Genomic DNA, 14,655 nt, shown 5'->3' with positions numbered 1-14,655 from the left:
CTGTGATTAAAAATCTTCCAACAAACAAAAGTCCAGGACCAGATGGCTTCACAGGTGAATTTTATCAAACATTTAGAGAAGAGCTAACACCTATCCTTCTCAAACTCTTCCAAAAAATTGCAGAGGAAGGAACACTCCCAAGCTCATTCTATGAGGCCACCATCACCCTGATACCAAAACCAGACAAAGACACTACAAAAAAAGAAAATTACAGACCAATATCACTAATGAATATAGATGCAAAAATCCTCAACAAAATACTAGCAAACAGAATCCAACAACATATTAAAAGGATCATACACCACGATCAAGTGGGATTTATCCCAGGGATGCAAGGATTCTTTAATATACGCAAATCAATCAATGTGATACACCATATTAACAAATTGAAGAATAAAAACCATATGATCATCTCAATAGATGCAGAAAAATCTTTTAACAAAATTCAACACCCATTTATGATAAAAACTCTCCAGAAAGCGGGCGTAGAGGGAACCTACCTCAACATAATAAAGGCCATATATGACAAACCCACAGCAAACATCATTCTCAATGGTGAAAAACTGAAAGCATTTCCTCTAAGATCAGGAATGAGACAAAGATGTCCACTCTCACCACTATTATTCAACATAGTTCTGGAAGTCCTAGCCACGGCAATCAGAGAAGAAAAAGAAATAAAAGGAATACAAATTGGAAAAGAAGAAGTAAAACTGTCACTGTTTGTGGATGACATGATACTATACATAGAGAATCCTAAAACTGCCACCAGAAAACTGCTAGAGCTAATTAATGAATATGGTAAAGTTGCAGGATACAAAATTAATGCACAGAAATCTCTTGCATTCCTATACACTAATGATGAAAAATCTGAAAGAGAAATTATGGAAACACTCCCATTTACCATTGCAACAAAAAGAATAAAATACCTAGGAATAAACCTACCTAGGGAAACAAAAGACCTGTATGCAGAAAATTATAAGACACTGATGAAAGAAATTAAACATGATACCAACAGATGGAGAGATATACCATGTTCTTGGATTGGAAGAATCAACATTGTGAAAATGACTCTACTACCCAAAGCAATCTACAGATTCAATGCAATCCCTATCAAATTAGCAGTGGCATTTTTTACGGAGCTAGAACAAATCATCTTAAAATATGTATGGAGACACAAAACATCCTGAATAGCCAAAGCAGTCTTGAGGGAAAAAAATGGAGCTGGAGGAATCAGACTCCCTGACTTCAGACTATACTACAAAGCTACAGTAATCAAGACAATATGGTACGGGCACAAAAAAAGAAACATACATCAATGGAACAAGATAGAAAGCCCAGAGATTAACCCACGCACCTATGGTCAACTAATCTATGACAAAGGAGGCAAAGATATACAATGGAGAAAAGACAGTCTCTTCAATAACTGGTGCTGGGAAAACTGGACAGCTATATGTAAAAGAATGAAATTAGAATACTCCCTAACACCATACACAAAAATAAACTCAAAATGGATTAGAGACCTAAATATAAGCCTGGACACTATAAAACTCATAGAGGAAAACATAGGAAGAACACTCTTTGACATAAATCACAGCAAGATCCTTTTGATCCACCTCCTAGAGTAATGGAAATAAAAACAAAAATAAACAAATGGGACCTAATGAAACTTCAAAGCTTTTGCACAGCAAAAGAAACCATAAACAAGAGGAAAAGACAACCCTCAGAATGGGAGAAAATATTTGCAAACGAATCAATGGACAAAGGATTAATCTCCAAAATATATAAACAGCTCATTCAGCTCAATTTTAAACAAACACCCCAATCCAAAAATGGGCAGAAGACCTAAATAGACATTTCTCCAAAGAAGACATACAGACGGCCACGAAGCACATGAAAAGATGCTCAACATCACTAATTATTAGAGAAATGCAAATCAAAACTACAATGAGGTATCACCTCACACCAGTTAGAATGGGCATCATCAGAAAATCTACAAACAACAAATGCTGGAGAGGGTGTGGAGAAAAGGGAACCCTCTTGCACTGTTGGTGGGAATGTAAATTGATACAGCCACTATGGAGAACAATATGGAGGTTCCTTAAAAAACTAAAAATAGAATTACCATATGACCCAGCAATCCCACTACTGGGCATATACCCAGAGAAAACTGTAATTCAAAAAGACACATGGGGCTTCCCTGGTGGCACAGTGGTTAAGAATCTGCCTGCCAATGCAGGTGACACGGGTTCGAGCCCTGGTCTGGGAGGATGCCACATGCCGCGGAGCGGCTACGCCCATGTGCCACAACTACTGAGCCTGCGCGTCTGGAGCCTGTGCTCCGCAACAGGAGAGGCCGCGATAGTGAGAGGCCCGCGCACCGCGATGAAGGGTGGCCCCCGCTCGCCGCAACTAGAGAAAGCCCTCGCACAGAAACGAAGACCCAACACAGCCAAAAATAAATAAATTAATTAATTAATTAAAAATCCATCATGCTTCAAGAGCTTTCAATTTAAAAAAAAAAAAAAAAAGACACATGCATCCGAATGTTCATTGCAGCACTATTTACAATAGCCAGGTCATGGAAGCAACCTAAATGCCCATCAAAAGACGAATGGATAAAGAAGTTGTGGTACATATATACAATGGAATATTACTCAGCCATAAAAAGGAACGAAATTGAGTCATTTGTTGAGAAGTGGATGGATCTAGAGACTGTCATACAGAGTGAAGTAAGTCAGAAAGAGAAAAACAAATATCGTATAACGCATGTATGTGGAACCTAGAAAAATGGTACAGATGAGCCGGTTTGCAGGGCAGAAGTTGAGACACAGATGTAGAGAATGGACATATGGACACCAAGGGGGGAAAACTGCGGTGGAGTGGGGATGGTGGTGTGCTGAATTGGGCGATTGGGATTGACATATATACACTGATGTGTATAAAATTGATGCCTAATAAGAACCTGCAGTATAAAAAAACAAACAAACAAAACAACTAATACTAAACTTTCATTGGGTTATTTGTATGGAAATATGTTAATATAAATGTTTCAGACATTACATGAAATTTCTAAAAATCTTATATTTGTATTTGTATGGAAATATGTTAATATAAATGTTTCAGACATTACATGAAATTTCTAAAAATCTTATATGTTCTGGTATAATGTTATAAGTAATAATCCTAGTTATTACTTTAAAATGTATATCTCAGAAATAACTAGAGGAGAGAAGATGGCGGAAGAGTAAGACGCGGAGATCACCTTCCTTCCCACAGATACAGTAGAAATACATCTACACGTGGAACTGCTCCTACAGAACACCCACTGAACGATGGCAGAAAACGTCAGACCTCCCAAAAGGCAAGAAACTCCCCCCATACTTGGGTAGGGCAAAAGAAAAAAGAAATAACAGAGACAAAAGAATAGGGACGGCACCTGCACCAGTGGGAGGGAGCTGTGAAGGAGGAAAGATTTCCACGCACTAGGAAGCCCGTTCGTGGGCAGAGACTGCGGGTGGCAGAGGGGGGAAGCTTCGGAGCCACGGAGGAGAGCACAGCCACAGGGGTGCGGAGGGCAAAGCGGAGAGATTCCCGCACAGAGGATCAGTGCCGACCAGCACTCACCAGCCCGAGAGGCTTGTCTGCTCACTCGCCGGGGCGGGCGGGGCTGGGAGCTGAGGCTCAGGCTTTGGTCGGATCGCAGGGACAGGACTGGGGTTGGCGGCGTGAACACAGCCTGAAGGGGTTAGCGCACCACAGCTGGCTGGGAGGGAGACCGGGAAAAAGTCTGCAGCTGCCCAAGAGGCAAGAGACTTTTTCCTGCCTCTTTGTTTCGCGGCACGCAAGGAGAGGGGATTCAGAGCGCCGCCTAAACGAACTCCAGAGACTGGCGCGAGCCGTGGCTATCAGCGCGGACCCCAGAGACGGGCGTGAGACGCTGGGGCTGCTGCTGCCGCCTCCAAAAATCCTGTGTGCGAGCACAGGTCACTCTCCACACCGCCCCTCCCGGGAGCCCGTGCAGCCCGCCGCTGCCAGCGTCCCGTGATCCAGGGACAACTTCCCTGGGAGAACGCACGGCACGCCTCAGGCTGGTGCAACGTCACGCCGGCCTCTGACGCCGCAGGCTCGCCCCGCCTCATCTGTACCCCTCCCTCCCCACGGCCTGGGTGAGCCAGAGCCCCCGAAGCAGCTGCTCCTTTAACCCCGTCCTGTCTGGGCGGGGAACAGACACCCTCAGGCGACCTACATGCAGAGGCGGGTCCAAATCCAAAGGTGAACCCCGGGAGCTGTGCGAACAGAGAAGAGAAAGGGAAATCTCTCCCAGCAGCCTCAGAAGCAGCGGATTAAAACTCCACAAGCAACTTGATGTGCCAGCATCTGTTGAATACCTGAATAGACAACGAATCATCCCAAATTCAGGAGGTGGACTTTGGGAGCAGGATATATTAATTTTTCCCCTTTTCCTTTTTTTTTGTGAGTGTATATGTATATGCTTCTGGGGGAGATTTTGTCTGTATAGCTTTGCTTTATAATAGCTTTATTTTACTTCACTATATTATAGCCTCTTTCTTTCTTTCTTTCTTTCTTTCTATTTTTTCTCCCTTTTACTCTGAGCCGTGTGGACGAAAGGCTCTTGGTGCTTCAGCCAGGCATCAGGGCCGTACCTTGGAGGTGGGAGAGCCAACTTCAGGACACTGGTCCACAAGAGACCTCCCAGCTCCACGTAATACCAAACGGCAAAAATCTCTCAGAGATCTCCATCTCAACATCGAGACCCAGCATCACTCAATGACCAGCAAGCTACAGTGCTGAACACCCTATGCCAAACAACTAGCAAGACAGGAACACAGCCCCATCCATTAGCAGAGAGGCTGCCTAAAATCATAATAAGGCCACAGACACCCCAAAATACACCACCGGACGTGGACGTGCCCACCAGAAAGACAAGATCCAGCCTCATTCACCAGCACTCAGGCACTAGTTCCCTCCACCAGGAAGCCTACACAACCCACTGAACCAATCTTAGCCACTGGGGACAGATACCAAAAACAATGGGAACTACGAACCTGCAGCCTCTGAAAAGGAGACCCCAAACACAGTAAGATAAGCAAAATGAGACGACAGAAAAACACACAGCAGATGAAGGAGCAGGGTCAAAACACACCAGACTTAACAAATGAAGAGGAAATAGGTAGTCTACCTGAAAAAGAATTCAGAATAATGATAGTAAGGATGATCCAAAATCTGGGAAATAGAATAGACAAAATGCAAGAAACATTTAACAAGGACGTAGAAGAACTAAAGAGGAACCAAGCAACGATGAAAAACACAATAAATGAAATTAAAAATACTCTAGATGGGATCAATAGCAGAATAACTGAGGCAGAAGAAAGGATAAGTGACCTGGAAGATAAAATGGTGGAAATAACTATTGCAGAGCAGGATAAAGAAAAAAGAATGAAAAGAACTGAGGACAGTCTCAGAGACCTCTGGGACAACATTAAACGCACCAACATTCGAATTATAGGGGTCCCAGAAGAAGAAGAGAAAAAGAAAGGGACTGAGAAAATATTTGAAGAGATTATAGTTGAAAACTTCCCTAATATGGGAAAGGAAATAGTTAATCAAGTCCTGGAAGCACAGAGAGTCCCATACAGGATAAACCCAAGGAGAAACACGCCAAGACACATATTAATCAAACTGTCAAAAATTAAATATAAGGAAAACATATTAAAAGCAGCAAGGGAAAAACAACAAATAACACACAAGGGAATCCCCATAAGGTTAACATCTGACCTTTCAGCAGAAACTCTGCAAGCCAGAAGGGAGTGGCAAGATATACTTAAAGTGATGAAGGAGAAAAAACTACAACCAAGATTACTCTACCCAGCAAGGATCTCATTCAGATGTGATGGAGAAATTAAAACCTTTACAGACAAGCAAAAGCTGAGAGAGTTCAGCACCACCAAACCAGCCTTACAACAAATGCTAAAGGAACTTCTCTAGGCAAGAAACACAAGAGAAGGAAAACACCTACAATAACAAACCCAAAACATTTAAGAAAATGGAAATAGGAACATACATGTCGATAATTACCTTGAATGTAAATGGATTAAATGCTCCCACCAAAAGACACAGGCTGGCTGAATGGATACAAAAACAAGACCCATATATATGCTATCTACAAGAGACCCACTTCAGACATAGAGACACATACAGACTGAAAGTGAGGGGATGGAAAAAGATATTCCATGCAAATGGAAATCAAAAGAAAGCTGGAGTAGCAATTCTCATATCAGACAAAATAGACTTTAAAATAAAGACTATTACAAGAGACAAAGAAGGACACTATATAATGATCAAGGGATCGATCCAAGAGGAAGGTATAACAATTGTAAATATTAATGCACCCAACATAGGAGCACCTCAACACATAAGGCAAACACTAACAGCCATAAAAGGGGAAATCGACAGCAACACAATCATAGTAGGGGACTTTAACACCCCACTTTCACCAATGGACAGATCATCCAAAATGAAAATAAATAAGGAAACACAAGCTTTAAATGATACATTAAACAAGATGAACTTAATTGATATTTATAGGACATTCCACCCAAAAACAACAGAATACACATTTTTCTCAAGTGCGCATGGAACATTCTCCAGGGTAGATCATATCTTGGGTCACAAATCAACCTTGGTAAATTTAAGATAATTGAAATCGTATCAAGTATCTTTTCTGACCACAACACTATGAGACTAGATATCAATTACAGGAAAAGATCTGTAAAAAATACAAACACATGGAGGCTACACAATACACTACTTAATAACGAAGTGATCACTGAAGAAATCAAAGGGGAAATCAAAAAATACCTAGAAACAAATGACAATGGAGATACGACGTCCCAAAACCTATGGGACGCAGCAAAAGCAGTGCTAAGAGGGAAGTTTATAGCAATACAAGCCTACCTCAAGAAACAGGAAACATCTCGAATAAACAACCTAACCTTGCACCTAAAGCAACTAGAGAAAGAAGAACAAAAAAACCCCAAAGCCAGCAGAAGGAAAGAAATCATAAAGATTAGGTCAGAAATAAATGAAAAAGAAATGAAGGAAACAATAGCAAAAATCAATGAAACTAAAAGCTGGTTCTTTGAGAAGATAAACAAAATTGATAAACCATTAGCCAGACTCATCAAGAGAAAAAGGGAGAAGACTCAAATCAATAGAATTAGAAATGAAAAAGGAGAAGTAACCACTGACACTGCAGAAATACAAAAGATCAAGAGAGATTACTACAAGCAACTCTATGCCAATAAAATGGACAACCTGGAAGAAATGGACAGATTCTTAGAAATGCACAAACTGCCGAGACTGAACCAGGAAGAAATAGAAAATATGAACAGACCAATCACAAGCACTGAAATTGAAACTGTGATTAAAAACCTTCCAACAAACAAAAGCCCAGGACCAGATGGCTTCACAGGCGAATTCTATCAAACATTTAGAGAAGAGCTAACACCTATCCTTCTCAAACTCTTCCAAAATATTGCAGAGGGAGGAACACTCCCAAACTCATTCTACGAGGCCACCATCACCCTGATACCAAAACCAGACAAAGATGTCACAAAGAAAGAAAACTACAGGCCAATATCACTGATGAACATAGATGCAAAAATCCTCAACAAAATACTCGCAAACAGAATCCAACAGCACATTAAAAGGATCATACACCATGATCAAGTGGGGTTTATCCCAGGAATGCAAGGATTCTTCAACATACGCAAATCAATCAATGTGATACACCATATTAACAAATTGAAGGAGAAAAACCATATGATCATCTCAATAGATGCAGAGAAAGCTTTCGACAAAATTCAACACCCATTTATGATAAAAGCCCTGCAGAAAGTAGGCATAGAGGGAACTTTCCTCAACATAATAAAGGCCATATATGACAAACCCACAGCCAACATTGTCCTCAATGGTGAAAAACTGAAACCATTTCCACTAAGATCAGGAACAAGACAAGGTTGCCCACTCTCACCACTATTGTTCAACATAGTTTTGGAAGTGTTAGCCACAGCAATCAGAGAAGACAAAGAAATAAAAGGAATCCAAATCGGAAAAGAAGAAGAAAAGCTGTCACTATTTGCAGATGACATGATACTATACATAGAGAATCCTAAAGATGCTACCAGAAAATTCCTAGGGCTAATCAATGAATTTGGTTAAGTAGCAGGATACAAAATTAATGCACAGAAATCTCTTGCATTTCTATACACTAATGACGAAAAATCTGAAAGTGAAATTAAGAAAACACTCCCGTTTACCATTGCAACAAAAAGAATAAAATATCTAGGAATAAACCTACCTAAGGAGACAAAAGACCTGTATGCAGAAAATTGTAAGACACTGATGAAAGAAATTAAAGATGATACAAATAGATGGAAAGATATACCATGTTCCTGGATTGGAAGAATCAACATTGTGAAAATGACTCTACTACCCAAAGCAATCTACCGATTCAATGCAATCCCTATCAAACTACCACTGGCATTTCTCACAGAACTAGAACAAAAAATTTCACAACTTGTATGGAAACACAAAAGACCCCAAATAGCCAAAGCAATCTTGAGAACGAAAAATGGAGCTGGGGGAATCAGGCTCCCTGACTTCAGACTATATTACAAAGCTTCAGTAATCAAGACAGTTTGGTACTGGCACAAAAACAGAAATATAGATCAATGGAACAGGATAGAAAGCCCAGAGATAAACCCACACACATATGGTCACCTTATCTTTGATAAAGGAGGCAAGCATATACAGTGGAGAAAAGACAGCCTCTTCAATAAGTGGTGCTGGGAAAACTGGACCGGTACATGTAAAAGTATGAAATTAGAACACTCCCTGACACCATGCACAAAAATAAACTCAAAATGGATTAAAGACCTAAGTGTAAGGGCAGACACTATCAAACTCTTAGAGGAAAACATAGGCAGAACACTCTATGACATACATCACAGCAAGATTCTTTTTGACCCAACTCCCAGAGAAATGGAAATAAGAACACAAATAAACAAATGGGACCTAATGAAACTTAAAAGCTTTTGCACAGCAAAGGAAACCATAAAGAAGACCAAAAGACAACCCTCAGAATGGGAGAAAATATTTGCAAATGAAGCAACTGACAAAGGATTAATCTCCAAGATTTACAAGCAGCTCATGCAGCTCAATAACAAAAAAACGAACAACCCAATCCAAAAATGGGCAGAAGACCTAAATAGACATTTCTCCAAAGAAGATATACAGATGGCCAACAGACACATGAAAGAATGCTCAACATCATTAATCATTAGAGAAATGCAAATCAAAACTACAATGCGATATCATCTCACACCGGTCAGAATGGCCATCATCAAAAAATCTAGAAACAATAAATGCTGGAGAGGGTGTGGAGGAAAGGGAACCCTCTTGCACTGTTGGTGGGAATGTAAATTGATACAGCCACTATGGAGAACAGTATGGAGGTTTCTTAAAAACCACAAATAGAACTACCATATGACCCAGCAATCCCACTACTGGGCATATACCCTGAGAAAACCATAGTTCAAAAAGAGTCATGTACCAAAATGTTCATTGCAGCTCTATTTACAATAGCCAGGACATGGAAGCAACCTAAATGTCCATCGACAGATGAATGGATAAAGAAGATGTGGCACATATATACAATGGAATATTACTCAGCCAAAAAAAAAATGAAACGGAGGTATTTGTAATGAGGTGGATGGAGTTAGAGTCTGTCATACAGAGTGAAGTAAGTCAGAAAGAGAAAAACAAATACAGTATGCTAACACATATATACGGAATCTAAGGAAAAAAAAAAAAAGGCCATGAAGAACCTAGTGGCAGGACGGAAATAAAGACACAGACTTACTAGAGAATGGACTTGAGGATATGGGGAGGGGGTGGGGTGAGATGTGACAGGGTAAGAGAGTGTCATGGACATATATACACTACCAAATGTAAAATAGATAGCTAGGGGGAAGCAGCCGCATAGCACAGGGAGATCAGCTCGGTGCTTTGTGACCACCTAGAGGGGTGGGATGGGGAGGGTGGGAGGGAGGGAGATGCAACAGGGAAGAGAAATGGGAACATATTGTATATGTATAACTGATTCACTTTGTTATAAAGCAGAAGCTAACACACCATTGTAAGGCAATTATACTTTAATAAAGATGTTTAAAAAAAAAAAAGAAATAACTAATTTTCTTGTCAACTGCATTATTATGAACTTTCATCAAATCTTTAACTGTGGTCATTTTTATGTCTTTTGTCATTTACAGACAGTTCTGGGTGAACTCTGATGCTTTTGCAAATATGTTCCTATAAAAGGGTTTCATCTTCAAGAAATTCATGGAAAAGACTCTGACAAGTACAGGTTTCTGGTAACTGACTGTACTGCTGAACTGAATGAATAAGCATTTTCAGAACTCTAATGAAAAACTGATGAACTCATAAAAGTGCTAACAAAAGATCAAGATGAAAAAAAAAATTAATTACATGGGACTGAGTGAACTGATGAGGATGAGTATAATTTTTGTGACTTTCTATCTGAATTAAAAAAAAAAAATCCCACAAGGTCTCAGAGGCAAAGAATATACAAATCAATTTTCACTGCAAAGTAAAGGAGCTGTTACAGTGGAGGATTACTGGACTGAATGTCAATATTATGACATAGTATGAGTGGGTTTCATGTTTGGTAATTGCAATCATTGTTGCTTTTGTTGTGGTCATCCATGTACAATGCTTGGTGTCAGTCTATTTATCTCTTGTAAAAATAAAATACAGTGCGTGTGTGTGGGAAAAAAAAAAACTTACAAAAGGTACAGTGCAAAGTAAGGCTCTTTCCCTCTCCTCTCCCAGCTGCTACCTAGTTCTCCTCTCCAGAAGCAATTTCTATTACCAATGGACCGAGTACCCTCCTCAAGATAGTCTATGGATAACAAGTGTATTATCAGATGACTTTAGAAGGAAGTCTAATTGAACATCCTCCCTCAAAAAGGCAGAAAACAGAGAGACGAAGAGAGAGAGGGAGGTGAGAATGGAAGGAGAGAGAGAATGCGCACATGCTATCTGACAGCTACTATGCCCTGATGTCACTGCTTCGGTCTGTTTCAATGGCTGCATTTGTAGCTTCAAATAAAGTCAGTCCTCATTTTTTAAAATGCTCTTTTGTCTAATGAACTAAATGTCAAAAGGTGAGCAGCAGAGTGGTAGGAAAGGCACCTACCATAGCTGTTCAAAGCCTGCTGGCCAAAATACATTAAGAATGTATGAAAAAAAAAAAAAAAAAAAAAAAAAAGAATGTATGAGCTTGAAGCTCAATATCAAAAAAACAAACAACCCAATCCAAAAATGGGCAGAAGACCTAAACAGACATTTCTCCAAAGAAGATATACAGATTGCCAACAAACACATGAAAGAATGCTCAATATCATTAATCATTACAGAAATGCAAATCAAAACTACAATGAGATATCATCTCACACTGGTCAGAATGGCCATCATCAAAAAATCTAGAAACAATAAATGCTGGAGAGGGTGTGGAGAAAAGGGAACCCTCTTGCACTGTTGGTGGGAATGTAAATTCATTCAGCCACTATGGAGAGCAGTATGGAGGTTCCTTAAAAAACTAAAAATAGAACTACCATATGACCCAGCAATCCCACTACTGGGCATATACCCTGAGAAAACCATAATTCAAAAAGAGTCACGTACCACAATGTTCTTTGCAGCTCTATTTACAATAGCCAGGACATGGAAGCAACCTAAGTGTCCATCAACAGATGAATGGATAAAGAAGATGTGGCACATATATACAATGGAATATTACTCAGCCATAAAAAGAAATGAAATTGAGTTATTTGTACTGAGGAGGATGGACCTAGAGTCTGTCATACAGAGTGAAGTAAGTCAGAAAGAGAAAAACAAATACCGTATACTAACCCATATATATGGAATCTAAAAAAAAAAAATGGTCATGAAGAACCTAGGGGCAAGACGGGAATAAAGACGCAGACCTACTAGACAATGGACTTGAGGATATGGGGAGGGGGAAGGGTAAGCTGGGACAAAGTAAGAGAGTGGCATGGACATATATACACTACCAAACGTAAAACAGATAGCTAGTGGGAAGCAGCCGCATAGCACAGAGAGATCGGCTCGGTGCTTTGTGACCACCTAGAGGGGTGGGATAGGGAGGGTGGGAGGGAGGGAGATGCAAGAGGGAAGAGATATGGGAACATATGTATACGTATAACTGATTCACTTTGTTATGAAGCAGAAACTAACACACCATTGTAAAGCAATTATACTCCAATAAAGATGTTAAAAAATAATAATAATAAAATAAAATAAACCAAAAAAAAAAAGAAAATAGGGCAGGAATAAGGCCTACAGAAACAGTGGAAATGGCTGGACAGTGTTAAGTTGTACTGATGCCCTGCAGCAGGGTAGTGAGAAATGGATGAGAGTTAGTAAGTAGCTAAAGGCTAAGTGTGAGAGCCAGAGGGCCTCTGTGGAGCTTCCAAAAAGGTCCTTAGTTCCTGCAGTGGAGGAGTGGACACAGCAGAGCAACAAAGAGGCCATAAGAGTTGCAGAACTCCAGGGAGATTAAATACTCAATATTTAACATGTGGCAGGTCTGCTTTGCTGCAGTCAGGGCCACATGACTTCATGTGGTTGTTAAACCCTGAGGCCCTGAAGCACGGGGTAGGAACATCTGGCCAGACATCCCTGAAAGTGTTGGCTCTGCAGACACCCCCACCCAGCCCTCAGTTTGCAGAGGGAACCACTCTTCCCAAATAAGAGCTAGCATACCCCATGCTGGAAGATGCTACAGCAGCTGCTCCCCCCACCAGGCAATCGGTCCCACCCCCTCCCCCAAGGAGCTGTGTCCAGCCTCTCTCCTGGTTATCAAACTGATAACTAGGATTAAATTCCAGCTTTACCTGGCTGGGGAAGTACCGGGCCTAATAAAGGAGAGAGTATACACCAAAAAGCTGCAAGAATTAACTGGCAGGTACTGACAGGAACCAAGGAAACACTGGGTTTGCCTTTCAAGGGTGCTGTATCAAGAAGGCCAGAAAAGCAAGAATTCAGACTTGGGAGCACTTTCTCAGTATACAGGATTTAACCCCCTCCCTGGCAAGGACTGCTGGGGGTGAGCAGTCTCTACTAAGGTGGCTCTTAGAGGACTGGAGAAAGTGCTGGCCACCACTAAGCAAAGTAGAAACACCTGAGCTGTCCTGGCAAGGGACCAAAGAATGAATGAAAAGGCCGAGGTGGGGAGGTATGCTGGAGTAGAGAGATTACATGAGGTCAAAAACCTCACCAGAGGGTAGTGTTCCACAGGGGGGCCCAGAAGACATCCCATTCACCGAGGCCATCAGGAACACACTGGTGAAAGGGGCACCAGCATCACTAGGTTCAGAGGTGGCCTCCTCTGCAGGCCAGGGATGGCAGTAAGAGACCATCACAGAGCTGCAGCCCCAGAGTAAGGCACCCAGGTAGAGGTGCTTATCCACCAGAAGCCAGGAGGCCACAAATACCAAAATGAACCACACGGTCTGAAGGGCAGCCAAGGGGGCTTTACCCAAAGGGACTCGTGGAGATGGCACGAATGGACCATGGTGTCCCTAGAAGCAATACAGAGAGCCAACAAGGGTATCACTCAAGATCTACAAGCTGAAAAAGACAAGAGTGGAGAAACAGGGGATTGAGGGAGGTTCCTCAGGCAAAGTGTGAAGATTTCTGCATCACATGTTAACACCCATCAGAAAACATCTATCACAGAAGAGGCACTGAACCACCAAGCAGATACAATGACTCAGCCAGGTGCAGGGGCCTTCATCAGTTACCACACAACTGGCATGATGGACACATAAGACGAGGGGCCACAATGGCTGATGGAGGCCCAACAGCAAGGATTCCTGCTTACCAAGGCTCATCTAGCGGGACTCCTCTGACAGGTGTCTTTGGCTCAAGGGCTCACCACTGGTCTTGCTGAAATATTCTTAGAACTCCACAGCAGTGTAGGACTTTTCCTACACAACTTCCTTCATTCCTTCCCTTTCTTCTCCAAGAAGTTAGACCTACATCATTGTCTGACAGCTTTCCCAGACTCCTCCAGCTCCCTCTCCATTTTCCTTCATGGGCATCCCAACCCCAAAATTTCTTGCACATCTAATCTAGGACCCATACTAACACACCACGTAACCTAACTTAGTGCATTCACTATTAAAGCTCTAGTCCTCTGTTTTACAGGGTCACAAATTCCACTTTAATAATTCAGCAGGGGTATTAAGGGCCTGTGAACTACTTCTTATCAAACTCATAAGGGACTGACTGATAAAAAAGAATCTCAAAATGAGAAAGAACTACCAAGCAGATCAGCTAGATACACAATGGAGCCGACAAAATGTTCCCATCTCATCAAGAGCAGCTACTCGAAAAGCAGACTAAGCCCAGAAGCAGTCTGGTATGTCTGGAACATGAAAAGGGAGCTGGCTAGCCAAAAGGTGGAAACAACCCACATGTCCATCCACTCAGGAATGGGTAAACAAAATCTGGAATATCCATACAATG

The sequence above is a fragment of the Balaenoptera borealis genome (assembly GCF_965194805.1).
Source record: "Balaenoptera borealis genome assembly, chromosome: X".
NCBI classification, from domain to species: Eukaryota; Metazoa; Chordata; class Mammalia; order Artiodactyla; family Balaenopteridae; genus Balaenoptera; species Balaenoptera borealis.
This window is presented reverse-complemented; position numbering follows the sequence as displayed.